At 42.6% G+C, this 12,877-nt stretch overlaps 1 protein-coding gene and 1 non-coding gene across 9 annotated transcripts in view; both read left to right on the top strand.

Annotated features, from left to right (window-relative positions):
• The window catches only part of LOC124721404 (protein O-linked-mannose beta-1,2-N-acetylglucosaminyltransferase 1-like), a 2,183,308-nt gene that overhangs the window by 1,703,448 nt on the left and 466,983 nt on the right, over positions 1-12,877 (top strand). The gene's annotated exons all lie outside the window — the stretch shown is intronic.
• Trnat-ugu lies at positions 9,929-10,003 on the top strand. The gene has a single exon. It is a non-coding gene; the product is annotated as a tRNA-Thr (tRNA).

Genomic DNA, 12,877 nt, shown 5'->3' with positions numbered 1-12,877 from the left:
TAATTAGTGAGCATAATAGTGACAAACACGATGAATGTGAGGATAAACTCTCGAAAGGAGAATGTGCAGAGTGAGGGTTTTACCTCATGGAGGATACAACCTGAATAAAATTTGGAACAAAAACTCGGCTTCCAGACATGTTGAGATTAGCCCCTGGTCTAGGGTTCAGGATAATGGTTGTTCGAGGAGATGTTTTCAAGTAACAGGAGTATGTTTGGAGTATACGAGTGTTTTTATGGAAATAAAGGCTAACTAAGTTTTATGTCTGGTCTCGATAGCCTTGAACTCTCGTAGGCTATCGACATAGGATATCTAACAAAGGGAGGCCGCCTGTTGCGGATCACGAACTTAGAAGAAATTTCCCACATACGTTGGTGATTCGTGAAGAAAAACGGGTAGATACTTATTTCGTCTTTTGCCTCGGTGGCACGGAGCAACAGCAAGTGGTCAGATTATATTATGTAGAACTCAGTCTCACTTGCACATTAGCATTTATTAACGACCGACCTCGTATGATAAGAATCAGTTATCATGTTTCACTATTTAAAACTTGATACGAAACCGCTCGTTAGTGTATTTTAATGTGCACGTGAGGCTAAGTACTGGATAATATTTCCGCTTTTGAGAAAATTGACTTTGGAAATTGTCTTTCTTGCGTAAGTCCCAATTACCTGCGCCGATTCGGATATCCATCGATGTATCTGCAGTAATGATTACTTCGTGATTAAGAGTTAAATGCCAAGCTCAATACTACGATTTTCGTCTGTTTTTTGCAGTTAAAGCGTTCGGTAATAATAATGATTATCATTTAGGTAATTATTGTTACTCTTCGGGACGGAGTGCTACCAAGGCTGTTTCCAGTACGCTGGAGAAGTTTGGTTAGGAAGCCCGTACATTAATTTCCGATCTCTCCCCTTGCGATTTCCACATTTCTGGAGTCCTAAAGAAAGACATTCGTGGTAGTCGATTTGCTTCCGACGAAGAGGTGCACGCCTGGGTACAATCATAGTTCCCAAGGCAACAGCAAACATTTTTTCCATGAAGGCACTGACCGTCTTGTCTCACAATGGTACAGATATAGCAACGGTTATGATGAATACTTTTGAACAAATAAACAGTTAACTATTTTTTTCCATCTGTCTCATTTTCATTTGATTGTCCCTTACATTTTCTGGAAGAGAATAGAAGCTTTAGAAATGTGGTGCTACAGGAGAATACTAAAGCTAATATGGGTAGATCGAGTACCAAATGAAGAGATACTGGATCGAATTGAGGAAAAGGAAATTTATGGTACAGTTTACATAAAAGGAGGAATCGATTAATAAGACACGACACACATTTTGAGGCATGAAGGAATCGTTACTTTAGCAATAGAGGGAAGTGTGAAAGGTAAAAATTGTAGCAGGACACAAACGGATGAATCCGGTGAACAGATCAGATGTATGAGTGTTGCAGCAGCTATGCAGTGCAGAAGACGCTTGCACAGGATAGTGTAGCGTAGACATCTGCATCGAACCATTCCTTGGCTGAAGACCACAACAACAACGACTGCAACAGATTGTATTAAAATGTGGTCATCTATGTGATTAGTCTATGGAACGAAAATGACAAGGCCCGATTTCAGCAGACGAAAATTCAGATTAGGCCTAAGCCAACAATCAGAGCTCCAGCGTACGAACAATGTTACAATGTTTTAATTTTTGCGGATAAAAGACTTGTAACCCCTAGCGAGTTAGCCCAGTGGGTCAGCGGTGCAAGCGTCATACTCTAATTTTGTAGACTCTGCTTCAAGTTAGGGTGCCTGATGTATTTTCCCCTGGCCCACGGAACTCTCCCGCCAAGGTGCGATAGACATCAGTACCGAGTCTGTACTGAAAAGTCTACTTTAGTTTTATGAAACACTGAGGAATGTCGGACCAAAGATCGAATCAGGCGTCCATATTCTTTTACAATGAAGAAATTTCATCAAAATGTATGACACACAATTGTCTCTCTCTCCTCGTAAGATGAGACATTACAAAGTAAAGCATCTTTTTTCATTTCTTTATTTTCCACTGTGTTTGCCACTATGTTTGCCAGAATCTAGAGAACTACAATTGAGCAAAAGCTTTAATACGCAATGAAAGTATTTAGAAAAAAATTTCAGAAAATCGCTGAAACAATTGTGTGCCTATATTCTTTTACAGTGAATGTAGTTAAATAGTGTGGAAACAGATATGGATTCCTATTATTTAAGTAGCACTGTGGGAGCTCACCTCTCCACCTTGTTTTAATTCTGTCCTTCTTGTCAACGCGTAATTAAACACTGATTAGTGTCGTATTAAATTCAAAGCAAGAAAATAGCGCACTACGGTAAAAATTTTAAGAGTTGAGGTCGTGACAGTAATTCGTTTACAGACGGCGTTAGAAATTTAATGTGAACACTGTCCACTTTTCTTAACTACAGAGTGAGTGGACTGGACAAGCCATCCTGCCATAACGCGAGAAACCTTTGTATAGGATGATGCCTAACAAAGGACGGTGGTTTTTCCATAGCTGACGGGGCTCTTGCATAGTCTCTAGATAATCAACTGTTTTTAAATTTTAACTTCACAAAACGTGAAGGTGTTATAGCGTTTGACTAGATGATGGACAAACTACAACCGCAGTTTGTCGTCATATTGTTATGTGTCAATAATACACACCTGTCTTTAAGTTAAGTGATCGTCAAGACCGACGAAACAATAAGACGCACGGCGGTAACATGCACACTAAAAGCTCCCTCGGCAACATTATGCTAAGTGACATAATGACACAGACACAAAATATATAGGAGACCCGGCAATGGGCCTAGATTGCACTTCCGTATTGTGGCAGTCCTTCGGTTGTATACAGAATGCCAGTATAGAAGTATAATGCTATGACATGGCAAGCCAGTTCCCCACACCGTGGATTAGGTAGTCCAGGATGATGTGTCCATTGCTCGGCAAACACACATTGGAAGTCTGCGGTCTACTGCAGTGGTGGCTAGAGCGCCTCATGAATGCTTAATAATGAGATTTATGTCTAAGGAGCTAACTGTCCAGTCTAGACTCATGATGACTTCGTGTTGCAGATACTTGTCCACCAAGCCAGCGCTATGTGATCAGCCCTTTTCGTCCATCAGGCTGTGATCCGCATAAGCCGCAGCTGCCACACAAATACTAGCGAACACGTATATTGGTGTGCACTCTCGACCACTGGCGAGAACACCAACGACACCATATAAATATATTCTACAATATTGACATAACTGTTTTGTGTCCCAGAGGCGTATCATATGAACAGTCGCCGACAATGATTCTCCAGGGTACACAAGGCCTCATCGTTGAACAGAACGCTATCCACTGTTCCCGTGTCTCCTCACGCTAAACCAGATGCCTGTTGCTGAGTTGTTGCACTTGCTTGACCTTGCTCGTCCTGTAATTTAATCTTTCCTCCCCCACAGAGTCCTCGCCACTGCCATGAAATGACCCTACGGGTTACGGCTCATCTCGCGCTGAATGTGGTTTGCCTCGTATCCAATAGTCATCCGTCCACACACAAACTTATCGAGATAAGTTCGCTGTTCCACACTGCTTTTGCACGATTCAAATTCTGTGCATTAAACGCACAAAACATGCAGTCTAAACCGCTTCAGCTGAGACTTTTGCGCACACGGACTGTTTCAGGTACACTGAGCGAGCGCGAAATGGTATTTCATGTGCGTCACATTTTAATATGCTGGTCATCCAGAAACTATGTGGATCAGGACCACCTCACCTACTTACAGCGTTTCCAGTTAGTGATAATTTTAAATGTTATTAAAAATTCCGAAAAATATAAGACATTTCTATTTTTAGTCTAGAGTCTGATGATGGCTCAAAAATGGCTCTGAGCACTATGGGACTCAACTGCTGAGGTCATTAGTCCCCTAGAACTTAGAACTAGTTAAACCTAACTAACCTAAGGACATCACAAACATCCATGCCCGGGGCAGGATTCGAACCTGCGACCGTAGCGGTCTTGCGGTTCCAGACTGCAGCGCCTTTAACCGCACGGCCACTTCGGCCGGCCAGAGTCTGATGAAGTACTTTCTAAAAAAATTCTTGCAATCGTTAAGCAAAAAAATAAAAATAAAATACAAGAAATTTTCGAGAAAATTTAGTTTTTACTTCAACTGCGAGAAAAGTTAATAGCACAGACAAAGCTCACCTAAAAAAAAAGTATGAACGTTCTCGACTTTTATAGATGTATGCTGTACATATTTTATCGTGAAAATATAAAAATATTTCGAGATAGAGAAAATTAAATACCGTGAGAGGTGTGAGAGTGTTTCCCCTGCGTGTTTAAAATGTTCATCGCTAATGATTTTGTATAGTTACACCGCGTAGAATCTTCTGGCCAGATAATTATTAAGAAAATTATAATATTAATTTTAGTAACACCTGAGACATCATTATTGTTCTTGTTTGTTAATACGTAAGTCGTTTCATGACGTAAACTCTATCTTTTTAAAGTATATCTTACCTAACATATAATTTTATGATGCTCATTTGCTTTTCGCTTGACAATAATGACAATGACACATGGAATTATAATTATAAAGTAAATTGTATTCATATTCTGAAGTCACATATAGAGAATAAACGCATTTAGTGCGAGGAATGGGAAGAGAAGCTGTGTTCAGCTTATGTTACTTATTTACGTGCATAATGATGACCTTGTAGTTAGCATGACATCGCATTTACGTACATTACATATACTATACTCTGATCACTGGTATGGACCATATATTATTTTCTTTACTCTAAAGTACACATATCAAGCAGAAGCGATGCGATTTTTAAATTCTGTGTTTGTAATTTGATTTTTACGTTGTCTATTGTAGTTTCTGAAGATCCAGTCTCTGTGTGCCCTCGCAAGCGTAGAGTTGCTTCAGAAGGACGTCAAGTGGGTGCTACAACACACAAAAAATATTTGTTCATTTTACTACTACTCTTTAATACAGAATTCTTAATTTAGATGCATTCCATGTCTACTTTTAAATGAGAATATATATTTACTACTGTCACTGCCGCATCGGAACTAGGTTGATGCCGCTTTCTTAATGGTTGACTACATAATGGAGGCGAGCGACGCTACGTTCTACCGTGGATAGACATCTAGCAGCGGCGGCGTATGAAATCTCTTGAGGGCGTGTATTCGCTGACGTCTTCCATTCGCGGCTGCTTCTGGCAGCGACTGTCTTAAACCTGTGGTGCCATCTGTAACCTGGAACCTCACTGTTCAGTCAACACGACACCGGTCATAAGAAAAAACAATTGTGAATGTGTCAGACCGAAAAGAAAATCAATTATCATCACTTCCGACTGTAAAATCTTTGGCATCCTAGTTCTTGTTGGAGTATGTTCGGTCCTCTTCATCAGTACACCACGTAAGAGCCATCGGCTCTTTAACCTACGTACTTCGGACAGGGGTATCAGTGGACTTTTCCTCGGTCTTTCATGGACAGAAATTTCACTGCACACTTTTTACAGGACACCGTCTGGCTTCGCCACAGTACAGTCCACACTTTGCCGCAAAGATGAAACATTTCTTCGTCGATCTCTTCAATAACTTATTTATGTGACTGTACTTCCAGCTCGACGCACGAGGCAGTGTTACACAGACACTGATAAATCCAAACTAGCCGATTCTCATCATCGAGGGCAAAGTTAGTTACTAAATTTCGCGGAACTGTCCTCATAGAAGAATCTAGGAGGATCCTGTAGCTTTCTACTCTCCTCTCTCATGGAGACAGCAAAAATAGCATTAACTGCTGCACGGATAAATGAATAACGGAGGATCAATGGTTTCATAAAGAATGAAATTGCGACAAAAATATCTTTAAGATGAAAAGTTCTCTGTGGCCTTTAATTTCAGGAGATATATAGAAAGCAGAGGTGGGTATATACGACAGGGTCAGTAAATGTCACCTCTGGTCAGAAGGAAGTGGTAGTTTTTCAATTATTAGTCCGGAAGACGACTGTATGTGCAGCACGTTGTTTGAGAAGCGCAGGCTGGGAGCGAACGGCCCGTCTCACAAAGAACGGCGATAAATAAGTCAGCCTGTTAAAGAGCCGGCCAGCTCACCTAGGCGGCGGTCACTCTCAACAAAGGAGCCATTTCGACATACAAACGACGCTCTGGTTCTGCGAGCAGGAAAGAAAAGAGGATGTGCAGCCTTACTAAGCCCATTCAGCAAAAATGATCATGCGCGCTTTGTCTCGTCTCGTCCGACAGGTAAATTTTTCATTTTGGCTGCCGGAGAGAGGCTTGCGAGTTGCTGTATAAGAGGATGAATGGGAAAAACGAGAAAAATATCAATAAAATCGGCAAGTGAGAGGAGAGGAAGAAAAGAAGCACAAATTTTTACACAATAAGACTCCAAACTACTGAAACACTGTGTTTATTGATCAACATAATACTAATGCTACTGCTTTACAATATGTTCCGATCACCTGCAATGTACCTAACAGAGAAATTATACAATGTAAGCTTTCACGGCCGGTATTGTCTTCACTTAAAACTTCCGGGATGATAGGCCGTGGTCGAAGTATAAAACTGTCTCCTCACGTTTCCTCTCCGACTGCGGGAGACATCCTCGGAGGTAAAACGGCGAACTGCGAAGAGAACTCGAGGAAGTGCTGATTATATCAGCAGTACAGAGGGCGCCACAGTCAGGAGACAGTTTTATACTTCGACCACGGCCTATCAGCCCGGAAGTTTCAAGTGAAGAGAGAAATCATAGTTCGTATGAAATGTGTAAATATTATTTTGCTGGCAGATATGTGAAGTTCAGATACATACGAAAACTTTCTATGTTCACATTTGTAGTAGTTTTTGACATTGGCGGGTAACACGAAAAGCCACATCGCGAACTGAAGTTACAACGTTACTGGATGTTTTTACAACACAGAGCCATTAGACGTTTTCGGTTGCAAAGGGAACTGCGACGAACTGTAAAATAGTATTGAGATTTCGCATAAACAGGTTCTCAGTACGTTTTCTATTTCTTAAAATCCATAACATATTCTGAAATTCTTCAAACGCATACTAAATATGATACCTGTGTCTATGTTGCATAGCAAGTTTGGAGTCGCTGTGGCCGAGCGGTTGTAGGCGCTTCAGTCCGGAACCGCGCTGCTGCTACGGTCGCAGGTTCGAATCCTGCCTCGGGCATGGATGTTTGTGATGTCCTTAGGTTAGTTAGGTTTAAGTAGTTCTAAGTCTAGTGGACTGATGACCTCAGATGTTAAGCCCCATAGTGCTTAGAGCCATTTGAAGCTAGTTTGGAGTGAAAGAGTGGAGAGGGGGGGGGTGTCTGCTTGCATCCAATTGGCCTTGGCCGGCCGCTGTGGTCGAGCGGTTCTAGGCGCATATAATCTGTTGCAGCTGACACTCAATGACACTGAATTTTGTTCTACGAGTTCTAAGTTTTGAGCTGATGGTGACAATAGCCGCAAATTATGATAAATAAAAATGCATTAGGCAATTTATAGGGCTTTAGTCGCAAAATAAGTACTTTCTCCTCGCCTCTCTAACAGAATTACATATTTTTGGCCAGTCTGCATATAACACATTGTCTTCAGATGCTTGACGTTTCACTCTTGAGGAGTGGACGCTGTACCCTCCAGTTTGCGATGGTTGTGCCATGCAAATATAGTTGCGCTACATTTTAAGAGACTAGCAATAATGCAGCTCTCAGTGTCATAGGAAGGTGTTTATTTATTTATTGCATGAGACATGTAGAGTGTAGTGCCTATTTTCGAATTTTGTTTGGTCATTTTATTGTGCTCTATAGTCATTGGCTATCCTACTATTTTTTTTTCTTTTGTTGGCGTAATGATCGCCCAGCGGTGCATGCATCTGTTCCACATAGCCTCTCTCTCTCTCTCTCTCTCTCTCTCTCTCTCTCTCTCTCTCTCTCTCTGTCTCCCCCCCCCCCCCCCACACACACACGAAGAAGCTGCAGTTCGCCACATGAATGTCCGTGTACAACAAAAGTTTCACAGTTGGCGCAAGATCCAGGGGTATTGCTGGAAAAAGAGAGATGAATTACGAGTACCCCGTATTACAGTATGAGCGTAATTTTTAAATCTAAATTACAGTCTTTCATTTCTTGACCATCCGCTTTTCTAATGGGCATCGTTCTTTTAGGAACTCAAAGGACCGAAGTTCGTTGAATTGGAAATTGACGTCGAGATATCAAGAAAAAAGTGCACCGGAGAATCCCCGATTATCAGCGAGAGCCCCAGATAATTCCCGTAATCCTCTTCCTCGCTCTTGACGGCCTCTTCAGCAAAATGCGCCGTACTGCGACTTTCCGCTTGGCTATTAAATGGTGATCGCTTTTGCAATTAGCAGCCGTCACGAATTTTTCCGCCCAAATCAAGATTCCGATTAACAGCGTTTTAAATAATGCTGTGTTCCTGTTTCCTGTGGCTAGTCAATCACTGGATATCATCCATGCTAAAAAAAAAACCTTATTGTACGAATTAACGCTGGCGTATGCGTCTGTTCAGTACTTTTATCATTCGCGTAAGTCATTCTGAAGACACCCTTACATCTTGTCTAAAATTAAGCAAATCAATGACGCTACGGAGTAACATTTAACAGACAGATTTTGAAGAATTGTGCCTTTACTGTTTTCCAGTTTATGACACTAGATTTCATTCTGGACAGGGACTAGCAGGCAAGGAAACGTGAACACATACATCCACAAATATAGAAAGATACCACAAATAAGGCATTTGAAAACCATAATGTTTCTCTCTCCTATATGGAGGCTGATTTTGAGCAATTAAAAGCTGCGGACGTTATCCTCGAGAAAAATAGTAACAAATGAGACCTAATGAACGTCAAGAAATGCGTAGTGTCCATGCTGGAGACTATCCCACGCAGCACCCAGTACAGTACCTTCCTTTGCACTGTGCACGGCACGCAGTCATGCGGCCACTGGTCGTGTTCGAAGTGGTCTCCAAGAGCGGTGAAGTATCGACGCACACGAGAATCACAGGCGGAAAGAATGTGTCGATCCAGTCCCTGAACGGCACAGGCCGGCTGCACATACGTGTCACCTCTCACAGTCCAACAAGTGCATAGGATCGAGGTCGAAGAATCGAGAGAACCTGGCAGCTGGACACCCTCTTATGCGATACATCGATAGGAAAAGACCATGTCGAGGTGCATCGGTATTTCTTCCAGCAAAAGAGGCAGAGTGTTCTGTAGGAAGTGGAGATAGGCCTCCTTGATGAAAATTCGTGGCAGGACGAGCGGTCACACGATTTCACCGCCAATAATCCCCTGCCGTACACTGAAGCTGAACTAGTACTGATTCAGCATCACGACGCCATGGGGACTCTATGTAACCCAGAGACTGGAGTTCTAGAATTTGGTGATACTGTTCTTTGAATTGAATGGATGGTCTGAATTGTAAAATGGTGAATAAGCCGATGACAAGACTATTACTATTACAGTGATGGAAATTTCATTCTTAATAAACCATGAGTATGTCAGTGGTAGTAGTGGCACAAAGCTGTTTGTGGAACAAATAATTTATTCAAAACGGCAGCTGGGTTTGCCTCACTCCCTCTGACGTCACTCACCCCCCGGGAAATTTTGGCGGGAAATAGGACATGTCCGAAAGAACAGACACCATATCCATATAAGTATATAGTTCTGGCGATACCGGCCATGACCTCCTTCTTTTGTGCGGATGCACATATATTCCCCGAACTCTTCCACGGGACTTTGAAGAATGTCTTCCACGAGTAATGAGTGTGCTGGGGTGGGACACTACGAATGTAGTATGTGGACATACAAGGTGAGAATGTGGGTTCGCGGGAGGCGTGCGCGAGATAGTCCCCGCAGTCGCGCGATCCTCTGTGCCCTCGGTGGCTCAGATGGATAGAGCGTCTGCCATGTACGCAGGAGATCCCGGGTTCGAGTCCCGGTCGGGGCACACATTTTCACCTGTCTCCGTTGATATATATCAACACCCGTTAGCAGCTGCAGGTAATAACATGATTCTAATTTCGTTCTAGTCGGCTGCAGGTCATCAGTGGAACAGACACCATATCCAGAACAGACACCATATCCCTGTAAGTACATATCACTTAGTCCCACATGCATCTCGCGAAAAGGCCACAATGACAAAATTCAGGAAAGCAGAGCTAATACAGAGGATTACCGACAACCATTCTTCCAACGCGCCATTCGCGTTTGGAACAGGATAGGGAGGAGCAACTAGTGGTACCGTAAGTACCCATCGCCACACGTCATCAGATTGTATGCCGAGTACTGATGAAGATGCAGATGTAGATGCAGCTCTCCACGCTACTCTATCCTATTCACGCCTCTTCATCTCGGTATAACTACTGTCTTAGAATCATTCAAATACTCCAAAAGTAAAACTGTAGAAGTTCCATTTCTGGCCAGTACAAATGTTCATAAATAATATGCTGCTGGTAGACTGAAATGTTGTTGGCTACTTGCGTCGATTAACGATTTTAGCACTCTAAGCTACGGTGCATATCCACTGTCAACGAAATCTGTACTGACTGGCAGCATACTGAGTATATTGGAAGAAGTTTCGTGGGCTCCAAAGTTTGGATCATTCTTTCATTATAAGGAATTTTTTGCAAATTCCAATTATTAGGTTATTCGTAAACTAAATCACGGAACAACATATCGGCATAGGGCTCTGCCACGTATGCCATGGAGCTTCCCGAATTCTGCAACACTAGGTTTGGTGCGTGAGAATGGAAAACGTAGTAAAGTAAAACTGAAGATATTATGTAGATTACTTTCCTCGTGCGAAATGAGCTGAAAAGTAAATGGTAGTCGCGAATAGAAAACTTTAAGAATTTAAATAAAGTAAACTCCTTTCATGCTTTTTCTTTATTTCGCCAGTATGTCATCCTTTAACTTTGTTAAGCTTTCGTTATGCATAGTATACAATACGTATGGAAAATTGTACACATGTTCGTGTAATCTTTGCTACCGAATTTTCCATTTCATATCACCAGATGTTAACGGTTGCTGATGAAACGTCGTGTAGGTGAATTTCAAGACGGTGCTGTGTTTCGTGACACTCTCCGCAGAATTTTTCATTTCGACACGTGTCCTTGTAGCAGCTGCGCCCTGTTGCGAGAAATTTTACAGTGACATTCATTCACGGCTGGCTGAGAGTACGAGAACAATTACGCGGCCTTGCCTCCTTTTTTTCCGCGGGTGGCACGCAGCTCAGCGAGTTCAATCTCTGTTCGCGTCTCCGCGGCGTCTGTCTCTGCCAGGCGCCGCCACAAACTGGCTTAAACATCGAAATTCTCCTTCCTTTGATAAATATCTGGAAAATAATTGGTTATCTGATTTTTTGCTACGTCTGAAGGAAAAATTTCTGATCCAATTCTGGATATGCACGACATGAAATCGAATTGAAGTAAGATGTCGCCTGGCATTAGATTACAGCGCGGGCAGGATCAATCTCGAATAGCAAAAGCCAGCTTCTGTCGGCCTGTGACTCGGATTCTGGGTTTAAGTTGATAGAGCTCCACACAGATTCATACAAGATTAATCGGCTCCGCTTGGATGGTTTAGTGGAAATAGAACGTCTTTCATCACCCCAACGAATCGCTGTATTACTCCCAACATATCTGACTTTCCCTAAAGAAAAATATTTAATTCTGCAGTCACACTGTACGAAAAATTAGCGCCATGTAGTTAGCTTCTGCACTTTTCTAGCGAGCCAGCGCATATATTAGCGATTCACTGCAGCAACACGTCAGTAGGCACCTAAAGATGATGAGCAGCCGCCTCGTAAAAACACCGTGCAGCTTTCACATTATACGACGTAATGACCGTGAACCAATGAAGCAGTTACTACGTCGGGAAAGTCTCAAACAGCACATCTGCATAAGTATTTGATTTCCATAGATAATACGAGGGCGTGCTGAAAAGTAATTCCTCCGAATTTTCGATAAATAAAACAAACTTTATCAATATTCTACATGTCTACATATTTACACTACTGGCAATTAAAATTGCTACACCACGAAGATGACGTGCTACAGACGCGAAATTTAACCGACAGGAAGAAGATCCTGTGATATGCAAATGATTAGCTTTTCAGAGCATTCACACAAGGTTGGCGCCGGTGGCGACATCTACAACGTGCTGATATGAGGAAAGTTTCCAACCGATTTCTCATACACAAACAGCAGTTGACCGGCGTTGCCTGGTGAAACGGTGTTGTGATGCCTTGTGTAAGTAGGAGAAATGCTTACCTTCATGTTTCCGACTTTGATAAAGGTCGGATTTTAGCCCATCTCGATTGCGGTTTATCAAAAAAATGGTTCAAATGGCTCAGAGCACTATGGGACTTAACTGCTCAGGTCATCAGTCCCCTAGAACTTAGACCTACTTAAACCTAACTAACCTAAGGATATCACACACATCCATGCCCGAGGCAGGATTCGAACCTGCGACCGTAGCGGTCGCGCATTTCCAGACTGAAGCGCCTAGAACCGCTCGGCTTCACTGGCGGGCTGCGGTTTATCGTGTCGCGACATTGCTGCTCGCGTTGATCGAGATCCAATGACTGATAGCAGAATATGGAATCGGTGGGTTCAGGAGGGTAATACGGAACGTCGTGCTGGATCCCAACGGCTTAGAATCACTAGCAGCCGAGATGACAGGCATCTTGTCCGCATGCCTGTAACGGATCGTGCAGCCACGTCTCGATACCTTAGTCAACAGATGGGGACGTTTGCAAGACAACAACCATCTGCACAAACACTTCGACGACGTTTGCAGCAGCATGGACTATGGATGCAGT

This window comes from Schistocerca piceifrons, chromosome X (genome assembly GCF_021461385.2).
Source record: "Schistocerca piceifrons isolate TAMUIC-IGC-003096 chromosome X, iqSchPice1.1, whole genome shotgun sequence".
In the NCBI taxonomy this organism is placed as follows: domain Eukaryota; kingdom Metazoa; phylum Arthropoda; class Insecta; order Orthoptera; family Acrididae; genus Schistocerca; species Schistocerca piceifrons.
This window is presented reverse-complemented; position numbering and strand designations above follow the sequence as displayed.